Source organism: Pseudonaja textilis, chromosome 7 (genome assembly GCF_049901715.1).
Source record: "Pseudonaja textilis isolate UNSWEBS1 chromosome 7, rPseTex1.2, whole genome shotgun sequence".
NCBI classification, from domain to species: Eukaryota; Metazoa; Chordata; class Lepidosauria; order Squamata; family Elapidae; genus Pseudonaja; species Pseudonaja textilis.
In genome coordinates, this window is record NC_141996.1 from 16863431 (window position 1) to 16877697 (window position 14267).

Below are 14267 nucleotides of genomic sequence, written 5' to 3' on the forward strand. Positions count from 1 at the left end.
TTCTCATTTCGGACTCTACCTCAACATCAAGAAAACTGAGTATGACTGTCACCAGCCCTGGAATGCTTCAAATCAATGGAGAAAACCTAAAGAAGGTGGATACTTTTCGGTATCTGGGATCCCATTTCCAAGGCAATAGCAACATCAATGGTGAGGTGCGAGCAAGGGTGAATGCAGCCTGGATGCATTGGCAAGAACTCACAGGTGTGTTATGTGACAGACAAATGCCAGCCGGTGTTAAATCTAAGATTTACAAGACAACCATCTGTCCTGCTGCACTGTATGGCACTGAATGCTGGGCAGGAACAACAGGGACAAAAGTCATGCCATTGAAATGCAAATGCTCTGTTGGATATCAGTCGTCTCCCTTCTTCATCACATCACAAATGACACCATTCAACAGTATTTTGGTGTGGCACCAATTACAGAGAAAATGAGAGAAGGCCGGCTCTGCTGGTATGGACATGTCCAGAGAGCAGCACCTTCCACCATGGCCAAGATTGTCTATCAACTAGAAGTCAATGGCCGGCAACCTCGTGGGCATCCAAAACAAAGATGGCAAGACACCCTCAACAAAGATATGCAAGCTGTGGGCCTGCGCCCTGGAGACGGGGTGGATCATGCAAAGTTCAATTATCTGAAAAGAGGACCCTGCACCTGCAGGTATACATTAGGAAGAAGAAGATAGAAAGCACTCTTCTAGCTAGCCTAAATGATTTCAATTTTTCAAGACCAGCTGAATTTTAAGGTATAGCAAAGCTGGCTATAGCAAAGTGATCTCATGGTAAAAGAATGTAATCTCTGGAACTGATGGAGATCTGGCAAGATATTACAAGGCTGAAGGAGAGCAAACATAGTTCCAATACACAAAAATGGGAAGGGATGAATCACATAAAATACAGACCAATTACTGGTCAGTTCTGCACTTGGCACGATCTAAGCACATATTGTCCAACAGCATTTCCTTGTATGCTATCATTATTAGAAGCCAGCACAAACTAACCTCATCTCTTTTTATAATATAATGATTGCTTTAATAGCCCAAGTGAATGCTGTGGTCATCGTTTTGCTTAGATCTTAGCATAGCATTTGATTTTATACAGCATGATATCTTGTGGATCGGGATACCACAGGTTTGCAATTACTTGAATAACAAAATAAAAAAAGTGGGTTTTGCCTTAGGCTGGGGTGGGGAACCTCAAATGTAGTATCCCACGCCATTATAAATGACTAAACCATAGAACAGAAAGAAAGCTTACCAAAACTGAAGATGACACCAAGCTAGTGGACTGGACAATATGTTAAATCAGTGGTTTTCAGACTATGAGTTACAATGCCCTCTTAGGTAATTATGAGCAACTCATTAAACATCCACACAATATGTTGATATGCTCCATTCCCATGCCAGAACAAAGAAGGAATCGTGTCACTGCCCCCATAAGAAGTCCTTATCACACAGCAAAAGGGCCACATTGTGACGCTACCCATACCATTTTAACCAGGGGTGGGATTCAAATTTTGTAACAACCCGTTCTGTGGGGGTGGCTAGGTGGGGGTGGCTAGATGGGCATAGCCATGTGACTGGATGGGTGTGGCTTTTTTTGCAGCCCCCCATTTTTGGGTGCTTCTGGGCCTCAGGGAAGCCTCCTCCGGGGTGTTTTTGTTCCCAAAGGCTTCCCTGGTGTGCAACCCTCCCCTCCATTTTTTTTGCCTTCCTGGGCCTCAGGGAAGCCTCCTGAGCGAAGCAGTAAGTAAGCAAGGGGAATCCTGGCACATAGAACAGCTGATCGTCGGGAGGGGGGAAATACCTTAAGGAAGGACTGGGAGGGGAAGAACACAGTCAGCAATGTGGGACATGCGCACAATGTTGCGCATGCATGATAAGGACTGACTGGGAGGGGATGGGAGGGCGGAAAGGGGCGGGGCCAGCCAGGAGCATGATTTGCTAGTTCTCCAAATTGTGCAGAATCATAACAACCGGCTCTATAGAACCAGTCCAAACCAGTAGAAAGCCCACCCCTGGTTTTAACCCATAATGTTTTAACTAAACTGTGCTGTTTCTCCGTGTCATATAATATATGTGGGTATATGCATAATTTTGATTTGTTTGTTTATTTATTTTGCCATGCTTATGTAGTGTATATTGGAGGTGGAGACCCTTTGAGAGCTGTATGCAATGAAATTTCATTTTAATGTATGCCAATTAGTGTACATTCAAAGTAACAATAAAGTCTTTATAAGTCTTTAAAGAGCCATGATTAGTACAGGTGGTCCTTGACTTAGGACCACAATTGAGCCCAACATTTCCATGGCTAAGCAAGGCAGCTGTAAAGTGAGTTTTGCCCCACTTTGCAACCTTTTTCTTTCTTTTTTCTTTTTTTGGCCACAGTGGTTTTCAGGAAATCACTGCAGTTGTTAAGTAAACTGTGCTGTCATTAAGCGAATTGGGCTTCCCCAATGACTTTGCTTATCAGAGGTCCCAGTTACAAATGGGGATCACATGCCAGTTGCCAAGCAAGCATCCAAAGGCATATCACGTGAACTTGGGGATGCTGCAGTGGTCAAAAGTGTGAAAAATGGCAGCAAGTCACTATTTTCAATGCCATTGTAACTTCAAGCACTCACTAAACGAAAGGTTGTAAGTCAAGGATGACCTATAGTATCCTTGACTTTAGTTGCTCATAGAGTTATCTATCACATGAAAAACCTTATTTAATTGGTGTGTGCTATAGTTTTGTTCCTCAATGTTTCTTTGTTTATTTATTTAGTTATTTATTCATTTTGTCAATTGCTTACAAGATAATAGGTATAAGTAAAACATAGTTATGAATACATGGATACATATAAGAAAAATAAAAAAAATAAAAGAAACAATAGGACAGGGATGGTAGGCACATTGTTGCACTTATGCATGCCCCCTACAGACCTCTTAGGAAAGGGGTGAGGTCAATAGTAAACAGTCTAAGGTTAAAGTTTTTGGAATTTGGGGAAGAAACCACAGAGTCAGGTAGAGTATTCCAGACATTGACCACTCTGTTGCTGAAGTCATATTTCCTGCAATCAAGTTTGGTGCGATTAACCTTGAGTTTGTATCTACTGTTTGCTCTTGTGTTGTTATGGTTGAATCTGAAGTATTCATTGACAGGTAGGACATTGCAATGTATGATTTTATATACTATACTTAGATCGGACCGAAGGTGGCATAGTTCTAGGTTTTCAAGGTCTAGAATTTCGAGTCTGATGGCATAAGGTATTCTGCAATGAGTAGAGGAGTGGAGAACTCTTCTTGTGAAATATTTCTGAACTTTCTCAACTGTCTTAATATCAGATACGTAATGTGGGTTCCAGACTGATGAGCTGTATTCGAGTATTGGTCTAGAAAATGTTTTGTATGCTCTAGTTATTAGTGTAATATTACCAGAGAAAAAGCTACGTAAGATTAGGTTAACAACTCTTAATGCCTTTTTGGCTATGTAGTTACAGTGGGCTCTAGCACTTAGGTAAGATTTTGATTTTGATTTGTTTCCTGTCAACTAGGTGAACTTTTAAAAAGTTCTATGTCTTTCTTTTCTTTTCTTCTCTCTCTCTCTCTCCTTCCTTCCATCCTTCCTTCGTTAACTTACTTGCTGTTCATCTTACCATCAAAGCAACTTTAGATGGCTTATAACAATGAGTTAATCACTGGAATAGCCAGCTGACCATTTAACACTAGGGGTATCAAATGGAGAAGTTCATATCTCTTGGTTGCCAACTAGTGGCCACTTACATTTGTGCTACCAAGAAACAAGCAATGGATAAATGTTAAAAGGGTAGACAGTAGTCATCCAGAACAACATTACAACTGATGCTATCAAAAAACCTGAGAGATCAAATGGATGCACCATCCTGCTCCTGTCTCTGACAATGCTGCCTCTTTAATAAATTGATTTTGTAGGAAAAATCCATCCAGAGGCCATATATAGACCACAACAGGGGTTGAAGTATGTTTTAAGCCGAAGAAAATTCAGACTGGTTGAGACTGGCTGGGGTGTAAGAAGGAGGGAAGAGAAAACATATGAAAACTTCAAATATTTACGCTACCTCTAGAGGAGGTAGACCAGATGAGGAAACTGATACCACGAGGATTTTAGAGCAACAGTTTATTAAGGTAGGCTATAGTAGCAGAATCTTGCAAGCCTGCTTGTGTTTTAGGAACCCCCAGACTGGGCTTTATATATTACAAATTCTGATTGGGGTACCACTCTCCTAAACAGAACCGGTGTGAGTTTTGAGAATCCATCTTGACTGTCAGTTCCTGCTCAAGGAACACAGAAAAGATGATTTGAAGAATCCATCTTGAGTGCCAAATATGCCCATTCTTGGATTAAGAGATGGTTATTCAAGCCTTGACCACCTCCTGTTTCAACCTTGTTTAACTACAACTTATATCTGAAACTATATCTGATCCAGAATACAATGATCTAGATCAGGAGTGTCAAACTCGATTTCATTGAGGGCTGCCTCAGGGCTGTGTTTGACCTGGGGGCTAGGGTGCTGGGGGGCTATGTTGGGCCTGGCCAGCTCAACATCACTCATGTTGGGGGCACCTGTGGTGGCCAAGTGCTAAGGCAGGACTTCCTTGAGACACTCCCTCCCTCTCATTATAATCTCCTTCCTTCCTTCCTTCCTTCCTTCCTTCCTTCCTTCCTTCCTTCCTTCCTTCCTTCCTTCTTCATTCTCCTTTCTTCTTCCTTCCCCTCTTTCCTTTTTATTCTTCCTTGCTCTCTTCCCATCTTTCCTTCTTTTTCTTTCCTCTTTTCCTTTCTCTTTTCCTGTCTCTTCTTGCATGCTCAAATGCAAAATGGGAAACATTTCTCCTTTTGTTGTTTTTAGTTTGTTTTGATAGCCCTCTGCCAGCAAAAATAGGCCACAGGACGTGCTTGCAAAAAAAAACCCCATGCTCCGTTTTTGCTGGCAGAAGCACTGCGAGTTGTTCCTTTGCCGTTTCCAGGCCAGCCTCATGGGCCAGAACTAAGCACCCCATGGGCCGAATCCAGCCTGTGGGCCTTGAATTTGACACCCCTGATCTAGATAGTTTGGGATCCCCATGTAGAGCCATTGTTTCAGAAGTTGAAGTGGCTCCTGGATACAATCCAAGATGCTGGTTGTCAGTGTAGAGGGAATAGGCAATGGCCTTGAACAGTGGTGTATTAACCATTAAGCAGACTAAGCATGTGCTTAGGGCACCAGGCCTAAGGAGGGCACCACAAAATTGAGAATATGGCTTTATTTATACAGTATGTACAAAGGAGGAGGGCACCAAGATTTGTCAGTGCTTAAGGCACCAATGAGCCTTAATCCGCCACTGGCCTTGAAGACAAGAATAAACAACAATACAAAGGCAATGGTCATATAAGAGGACTTGATCCTGTTCCAAGAAACTAAAGTAAGGAGTGAAGCACATTCAGATTGCAAGATTCTATTTCAATAAAAATAATCCTAACTTATATAGCTCCTTTAGGCTCTCCCACTCCAATTACTAAATATCCTTTTGCAAATTAATGTTGATATAAGTGACCTTCAATCATACTACATTTTCTACCTTCCATGTTTCCAGCTTTCCCCCAGATTTACATTTGCTGTATTCAGGCATTCAGTTCTGGACTTTTTAAAAATAAATTTTATTTGTTTAGCTTCCCTGTAGAAAAAGATATTTAAGAAAACTTCATTCCAAAGGCATTCACCAGATTTGAATATGGTACAGAATCTCTGAGGACCTCTGAGAAACATCCATTTATGGCTTTGATCACAAAAATATTATCTTGTACTAAAGCACGAGCTTGCCACAATATATTTGATCGTGTCTTTTATTAATCCAACAACTCTGTCTCAAAATACAGGCAATATTGTTTTTGTCAGAGAAGCTGAATATGTGGGCCAAATCAATGATAGTTTGATTTCCCTCAACGACATTGTGTACTGACAAAAATAGTTCACTAATAAATCAGACTTACAGAAGGTTTAGAATAACTGAACAGGAATGTACCATATGTACAGTTGCATGCAAAAAATTAGGCACCCCAATCAAATTGTTTGTTCCAGTGAATTCCTAAGTGAACAGAAGCTGATTCAATCCCTATGTGATACTAAGTTAAACATAAAATGTTTTAGGAATACATACATGTTTACCCATGTTTACCCATTGCACTTAATCAAAATAAGAAAATAATGAACATAGTAGGTGCAAAAGTTTGGACAAACTTCTAAGACAGTACTTTGTAACACTTTGAAAGAAATAACAAATGTTTTCTGTATCTAGCTAAGAACCTTTCTATTCTTACTTTTGGCAATGTTTTCAACTCCCCCCCCCCTTTTTTTTTCTAACTTAGAAATAGTTCTCAATAGATTTCTCCACACGCAATGCCTATTTTAGATCTTCCTATGAATTTTCATTAAGTCTGGAAAGCCTGATGCCCATTCCAAAACCTTTACCTTTCTTGAAATATTCCATTGTTGGTATGAAATTATGGTTCAGGTTTCTGTCTTCCTGAAATATGCTACAATCATTTTCACTATTTTCCCACTGTTGGTGGGACATTAGCTTTTAGGACAGTGATGTCTAACCTTTTCGTAGTCATGTACCGAAAGTGCACACATGCCTGCACCCATAATACAATGCATGTGCAACCTCCCCGCACTCCTCCTGCCCCCCTGCACGTGCACGCGCAACCCCTGTGCTCCGCTGCCCCTGTGCATGTGCGCAAGACCCCCCTGCACTCCCCTTGCCACCCTGTGCATGCGCATGCATCTCCTGCATTCGCTCCACGCCCTGCACATGCACATGCACAGCATGGCAGGGAACGCGCATGCATGTGCAGTGGAACTGAGCTGGAGAAAGAACTGAGGGATGTTTTTTTAAACGTGAATAATCTTTGGTTTCAAATATTCAGAACGCCGATCATTCTAATATTTTCAAGTTAACAGAACAACAATTAGCCCTTGTTATAAGGAGCTTAGCATTCATCCATCTGTGGGGTTGCCTTGGCCTGACTAGGAACAATTTTTGTTGGGACCTTATTAACAATTTTATAGTTTTAAAAAAGTAACAATAACAATAAACAATAAATCTACTGGAACAATGTGCAAATTTTTGCATCTGCCATGTTCATTTTTGTCTCATTTGGAATTTGCAAATAAATACACCTAAATAGCAATCTGAGAGCCTTCAAAAAAGGAAAATTCTAATCTGCTATCAGCTTCCTTGCTCTAAACCTATATTTCTTAGCCCCTCCAAAAATTTTAAAAGTAATCCCTGGTCATCAAATTTTTACTGCACTTCCAACTGAGCTATTACGTTATTAGTGTGTGATTTCCTAAGTCTTCCTCCTAACATGAGTCTCATTTTTAATTCTCTGATTTGCTACTAATGACTCTACATTTTTAAAAAAAATCTTTTCAGGAATGGTGGCCCAAATGATGACAAAGAGAATTCAACATACCTAAAGATACAATAACTATTTTCTGATATTGTTAGAAAGACCTTTTTTAACCCCTCCATGAGTTAGAGGGATCCTGGTTTTAGCTCAGAGAGCTACCCTTAATTGTGATGCTTTAATTGTACTTGCGTCTCCCTGATTTACACTAATTTTATTCAGTCCTTGTTTACGTTTTCTGTGATGAAGTAACCCTCATCTCCATTAGACTTCATCTCACCTCAACAATTTATAATCTCAGGAATACAAGGCAGTAGGCAATGTTTTTAAATTTCCTCATTAAAGCAACTCATTAGAAGCATCAAGCACTGATGAGCAATAAATCACCTCATTACAAAACAACCTCAAATACAATTAAGTTACTGGAGCTAGACTCCAGTGCTGCTTCTCTTGTAGCAAAATTAATATTACTAGGTCTAAAAAGGTCCCAAACTCCATATTTACCTTTAAAACAACACTAGATTCAGGGCAGGAAATTCTTGATGGGGATGATGCTTGATGGTCCTCTGATCATTTGGTTTTGGAGGATATGATTTGCAGGGGAGAATCCATGATGTAGAAATACTAACAGACCTCCATATAGACCTTTTGAGTCTAAGGTAGGGGATAAGATGGCACAGTGGCTTAATGACGCTGAAACTGCCAGCCAGAAATGGTCTTCACTCCAGCAGTTCAAGCCCAGTTCCATGAGATGACGTGAGCTCCCCTCACTCAATCCCTAGCTCCTGCCCACCCAACAGTTTGAAATGTTTGTAGATAAATTGATAAAACTTCGGCGGAAAAAACCTAGCTGCATTTGTGTGTACCCAGAGCAGAATCTGGTGTTGGACCTGGTTGGATGAGAGGCATCGAGACATGAGGAGAGGTGAGACTGGCGGAGGAGCCTGGAGGAGTCACCAATCCGAGTGCCGCGAGCTAACTGATGTGAAGCTCGTTCCCCCCAAGTGCAAACAAGGATAGATGCACAAGCGTCAAACAGAATGAACTAGCAATCTAGGCTGTCAGGACTGCATCGTGTGTAACGTGTGTAGATTTCCCTGACATTGTATGCCATACGCTAAATAAATAAAAAGTCAAAGGCTCATGCTTACTTAACTAATCATTAAATGCATCTTTGAAAAGCCTACCACAGACACAAGCAAGCAAGCAGAGACAAAAAACATTTGTTTAATTGTAACTTTAATCTGAGTTAAATGCAGTTAACAATATTGCCTATTGTGTATCAACCTTTCTGTCATATTAAATTTCCCTTCAGTGGCAAAGTTATGAGATCCTCCGGTGTTACAGTCTATTGTATTGTTTTATTGTTTGCCTTAAGTTCTACATTCATTCTCTTTATACAAAATAACAACAATATAGTTCATATGTTTCAATCAAGAAGCCCCAGATTTCATCTATTTCCTACTGACCTTTTGGGGTATTTTCATTTGTTTTGCATCTACACTTCAGATTTGTTTTCTCACCCGAACATATATCCTGACCCTAAATTATGCTGACATTGAAAAGAAAATCCCTGAGTGATTTAATCAATATGTACTTCTAAATGGCATAATCTGCCAGCTCTAGTTGTATTTTCACACTATCAAATTGGGAAAATGCTATTAATCGCATTCATATTTGTTTGTTTCACACTTATAGAAAAAGCTAGCCTGTCAATACTAAATTATCAGTGTAGTTATCATGTGTTTAATTAAACACTCTTATCTATTAAACTGTACTACCTGTCATGCTTCTGTTGATTAACCAATAGTAAACAGCAATGGATTCAGTGTTTATTGTTAATTGATTGGCAATGTTATGGCTATTTCCCTAATATAAAACTCACTGCAAGAAAAACATCTAAAATACTCACAAGAAAAAATTGTGTACCTGGGCCTTTGTCTGTGTGTGCTTTTCAAAGTCTAAGCTTCTACTGAATGACAAACAAATGAACTATCAAATTGTTATAGATCGGAAAGAAGGGGAGGCCACACCAGAGCATTCCAATAACACACTTTATTCAGGGGAATAAAGGGGGCTGTCGCGTCTGCTTCTAACCAGGCAGACCTACCAGCGAACAGCAGCTGGCTCAACCTCGCAGCCGGCTTTTATAACCGGCTGTCGAAGGGAGCCAGCCAATGGGGGCTGCTGACGCCCCCGCGGAAGGAACGGACCTGATGGGGAACTTGTGTCAGTCCCGGGGACATAACACAAATAGTTTATAAGAACTAAGTACATAATATTTTTACTGAACACTTGCAGAAAACAGAAATTGAAGCAAATCTAGAACTTTCTTTGTTCAATTTCCCTGATCTAACCTAGAACAGCAAATTATTCCAAATTATATTTTTAACCTAATTCTTCAAAGTTTTAGCAATCTTTACAGCAACCAAGTAGCTTCACACTATCTTATACAATTGTACCAGAACATGCAAATAACTAAATTACTTTTAGAATGGCTCATATCTTCCTTGAAACTTTGTAAAAACTTTAGAAGAAAATCAGAAATGGTAAATTATTTTCTTTTTTATTTGGAGGTCTCATGGATATCATGGGAATTTGGCAGCTAATAAATTCAAATAAATAATTGAATGCCATCTGGGGATGTCTTAAGTGATATAGTGGCCACAGACTCTGTAGTATTGACTCCAAAGTAATTGTCATTTTCATCAATAAAGTCTCTGTTTTAAATACAGACTTCCAGGGTAGAATGGTGGGCTGAAGACAACTCTGTGAAAAATAAGAGTCAAAATTTGCAGCAAGAGACAGGGCTGCCAAGTAGATTTGCTTCTTTGATCCTCTCAGGATAAAGAAGGGATGAGATATAACCCAAGCTGCATTCCATTCTCACAAGGAAAATGAAAGCAGTGATCTCCAGAAGGTAGAAGAACTAAGAGCTGAGAGAATTTGCCAACCGCCAACCAAGTCTTTTCAGATGACACTAAGTTCACTTCTTTTGCTAACTATTTTTGGAAATTTGCCTATTTATTGATTTCAAGAAGTTACACACCTTCAGAATGACAGGTCTGGAAATATACCAAGTTAGTGCTTTTAATCCTTAATATAAGAAAATGAAAATGTATTTGTATTTTAAATTTAATAATTTAAAATAAACAGCAAAAATGAGGCAATGTTTCACTTTATGTTTTAAATGGATTAAGGGCTCAGAAAACATTGGAATACTGGACTCTGAAAATTAATGCTTTGTAATTCATTTTAAAGAATAAATGCATTCTTTGGGAAAGAAGAATTGTTTTGATATTGGAGACATACAAGACAACAAACTTATAATAGATAGTTACAGAGATAGTTTTGAGGAATTGCATTGGGATTTTGAATGAATAAGACCAGCTATGTTATATTTTTTTTAGGATTATGCTATTCCCAGAAGAAGTTGTTACAGAAAAAGTTATGTAGCAAACTATAGCTGAGAACAATTTGAATAAAACTTGAAAAAGAATTCATCATCTGTGAAAAAAAAAAAAAACTGGACGAGGCTTTAAAATTTAAGGTGGAAATGAAATTGACAATTTACAAAAGAAAAAGTTTTGAAAAAGCTGTTTAAAGTCTTGAAGAAATTTGAAACAAGGATCAATCATATGAATGGATTAACGAGCAAGACTGGTTTATATAAAAAGAAGAAATACAAAGTTGGTTTACTTGACTGTGAAACTGGGATATGTTGCTATTGTGAGTGGTTATTTTTGATTTGCTGACATCTGAACTGGAAAAATGTTATGTATTGGATCTGTACATTTTGTTATGTATTGATTTTTACCCATATTGATTTTTACCCATTTTGTTATCTTTATTAAATTTTCCATTTGATCATTACTAAATTCATCTTTCATTTGATCATTATTAGATTCATCTTCATTTTTTTTAACCATCTAGTATTTTTATTATACTATTTTTGAGTTTCCCATAAATCTTTCCAAAACTGGATTGTTTCCTTTTTGTTTGATATTCCATTTTGGTAGAATTACCTCTGGTCTGAATAAAACAGCTGGTTTTTCTTAAATTGGATGATTCATGCCTCATAGCATTCGATTTTCCCAACTGTTGCTTGTACTTGTTGGTATATGATTTCCAAATCTTCTTTATTTTTTCTGGTGCTAAGCCAGCATCTTTTTATTAGGCTTGTCCTGATCCTTGCATTCTTCAATTTTTGCTCTTTCATGTTTTTTAAATTACTTGCATCTGATCTTTTTTTTTTTTTATCTTGGCCTCCTATCAGCTCTTCCACTTGAGACTGAATATGATTTTGATTTTCTAATTTCAGGACTCAGTTCTTCCATATTCACCACTGCTGAACTGTAGGCAACACGACTGGTCTCTTCAATAAATGTTATTTTAATCCTTACAAGCACTTTATTCATATACTTCATTATAGATGCCAGGGTTTTAAAAAAATAGTGCAATTATTGCATCTAATCCCCAAAATATATTTTCTTTGCACTAGGTATTTAACAGATTTTTCAAATATAAAAAAAAATGGAAAGGAGTTGCAACAATGTGATGTTAAATAATAGCCAGTATAAAAACCTGGAGAAATCCTGTTATGATGGCAGAACTACATTATCCAAACAATGTCAACCTACACTCTGCATGGAGAATAAATATCTTACACTAGGATAAACATCCCACACCTTGTGTGCCATCCAAATACTCAGAGATTGCTGAAAAATAGGCCTGTCTATCTCAAGGACATCCTGATTAAAAAAAGACTCTGCTAGGATGCAAACCATTAAAAAAATTATTTCATTGTGAGATTTTATTACAGCAAAAACATATAGTCTTAAAATTAGGCCTCAGCACATCCCTATATTAAAAATGTTATATGGCTATCTAAAAAGTTTTAAACTTTAATGGAGCATAGCTATTAGGGTGGTGGAGGATCTATTTTTAAGCTACATTGTCATTTATTGTTTTACATTATTCCATTCACAACCACTACCAGCTGTCAAATTAGTAATGTAATTCATTTTAAAAATCATTAGAGCCTAACACATTCTGACAAGCAAACGTGAGGAATACTAACAGAAGAATGGAACAAACATGGAAAAAAATGTGATTCTGTTTGGGCTTTTTCATCCTTGTGAAACTGTATCGCAAAAGAAACAGAATGTTAATTTTTTACTCCCCTCTTTAATAATTCCACCTGAATTTTAAAAGGAAATTAAGTAAAAGACAACCCCTAGCCAAAAAAAAAAAAAAAAAAGATCAATATAAATGAACTGAAGTATTTAAAAAATGTTAGTAAGGTCACACTTGTAGCTTTCCTATTACAAAAAAAAAAAACTGATTAAAAATTAAGCTTTTGAGTGCGTAGTATAGTCAATAAAAAGTTTTATTCCTATTTCAAGCATTGGGAGGGAATACGAATATACAGAGGGAGGGGGAATTAAGTGGGGAGATGATACTCCTCCAAACATCCCCACTAGAAAGCAGGGATCATTGACAGAATATCCCAGAGCTAAATCATGCTTTCTTATGCCCTAACCTGACCTTGCTAGTAAAATAGAAAGAAGCTTGACTTTCTGCAAAAAGATGAAGAAAACAAAACAAATGGAAACCCTGAGGTTCTGGGTCTGTAGCCTGACCTAGTTGAAAAAGGTATATCTAAAGAAAGAGTAAAAAAAAAAACATTATAAATATCACAGCTGAATAACAGGTAAGATATGGTGAAACAGATTCTTTATTTTGTTGCAAAATAATTATTGTCTCTTCTTGCAGCTAGAGCTAGCCTTCCTTCCTTCTTTCCTTCCTTTCTTCTTTCCTTTTTTCCTGCTGGAGGTTTTTCTATTCCCCCCACCCCCCACCCCACCCCGAAAAAGGAAATGTTTAGCTTGGATCTCCATAACATCGGATTCTGGATATGGGAAATCCACTCCTGGTCCTTAACCTGGTTTTAGTAGGAAAAGTATTTGATCATGCTGAAAGGAGAAGAGAGGAAATTCAGCCTTCTGCATGTTTCAGCAGCTTTTCATCTATCTGATCATGATACTCATTGAAAAGAGTTCTTCCTTGGCCTGATAACAAGCAATTATGGGTAAAGAATTTACAGTTGTAGACTCTCCTGTAAGGCTAGGAGAAAAAGAACACTGTAATTAGAAAGTCTACCCTCTTATGCACACACAGATACACTGATTCTAAATTGACAATAACTTACTTGCCGTAATTTTTATATCAATTATGCTTTCAATCTAAATAAAGCTTACTAAAGAGAATTTTAGGAGATTCATGCTTGGAAAGAATCACTTTTTTTATTCTGGTCTGACAGTCTCACAATGACTGATCAGTTGGAGGCTAGATGAAACTACTTTAGGACTATGCATATTAGGATTTCAAGATCTAATATCTAGCAATGAAGAATCAAACTTCACCAAAAATATCATAAATTAGGTCCATAGATTGGGTTTAATATTTCTCTAAAATAAGCTTGAGAGAGGTAAAAATCAGGATAGATCGATAGTTGCATCAGCATTCTTGAAAGCAGGAAAAAGTTCAGTATGTGTCACAGTCTACACTTCCTGTTTATAGCTTACAATAAAATATACAGGTATCTTGGATTCATATTTTTCTAAAGAGAAAACTAGCATGTCCTGAGATGTGCCCTGGTGGCACAGTAGTTAGAATACAGGATTGCAGGCAAACTCTGCCCACAGCCTGGAGTTCGAACCTGATGGGGCTCAAGGTTGACTCAGCCTGCCATCCTTCTGAGGTCAGTAAAATGAGGACCCAGATTGCTGGGGGCAATATGCTGACTTTGTAAACTGCCCAGAGGGCGCTTTAAAACACAATGGAGCAATATAT

At 38.1% G+C, this 14267-nt stretch overlaps 1 protein-coding gene across 1 annotated transcript in view; it reads right to left on the reverse strand.

Moving 5' to 3' along the window:
• The window catches only part of GUCY1A2 (guanylate cyclase 1 soluble subunit alpha 2), a 190505-nt gene that overhangs the window by 135670 nt on the left and 40568 nt on the right, over window positions 1-14267 (reverse strand). The window lies entirely within an intron of this gene.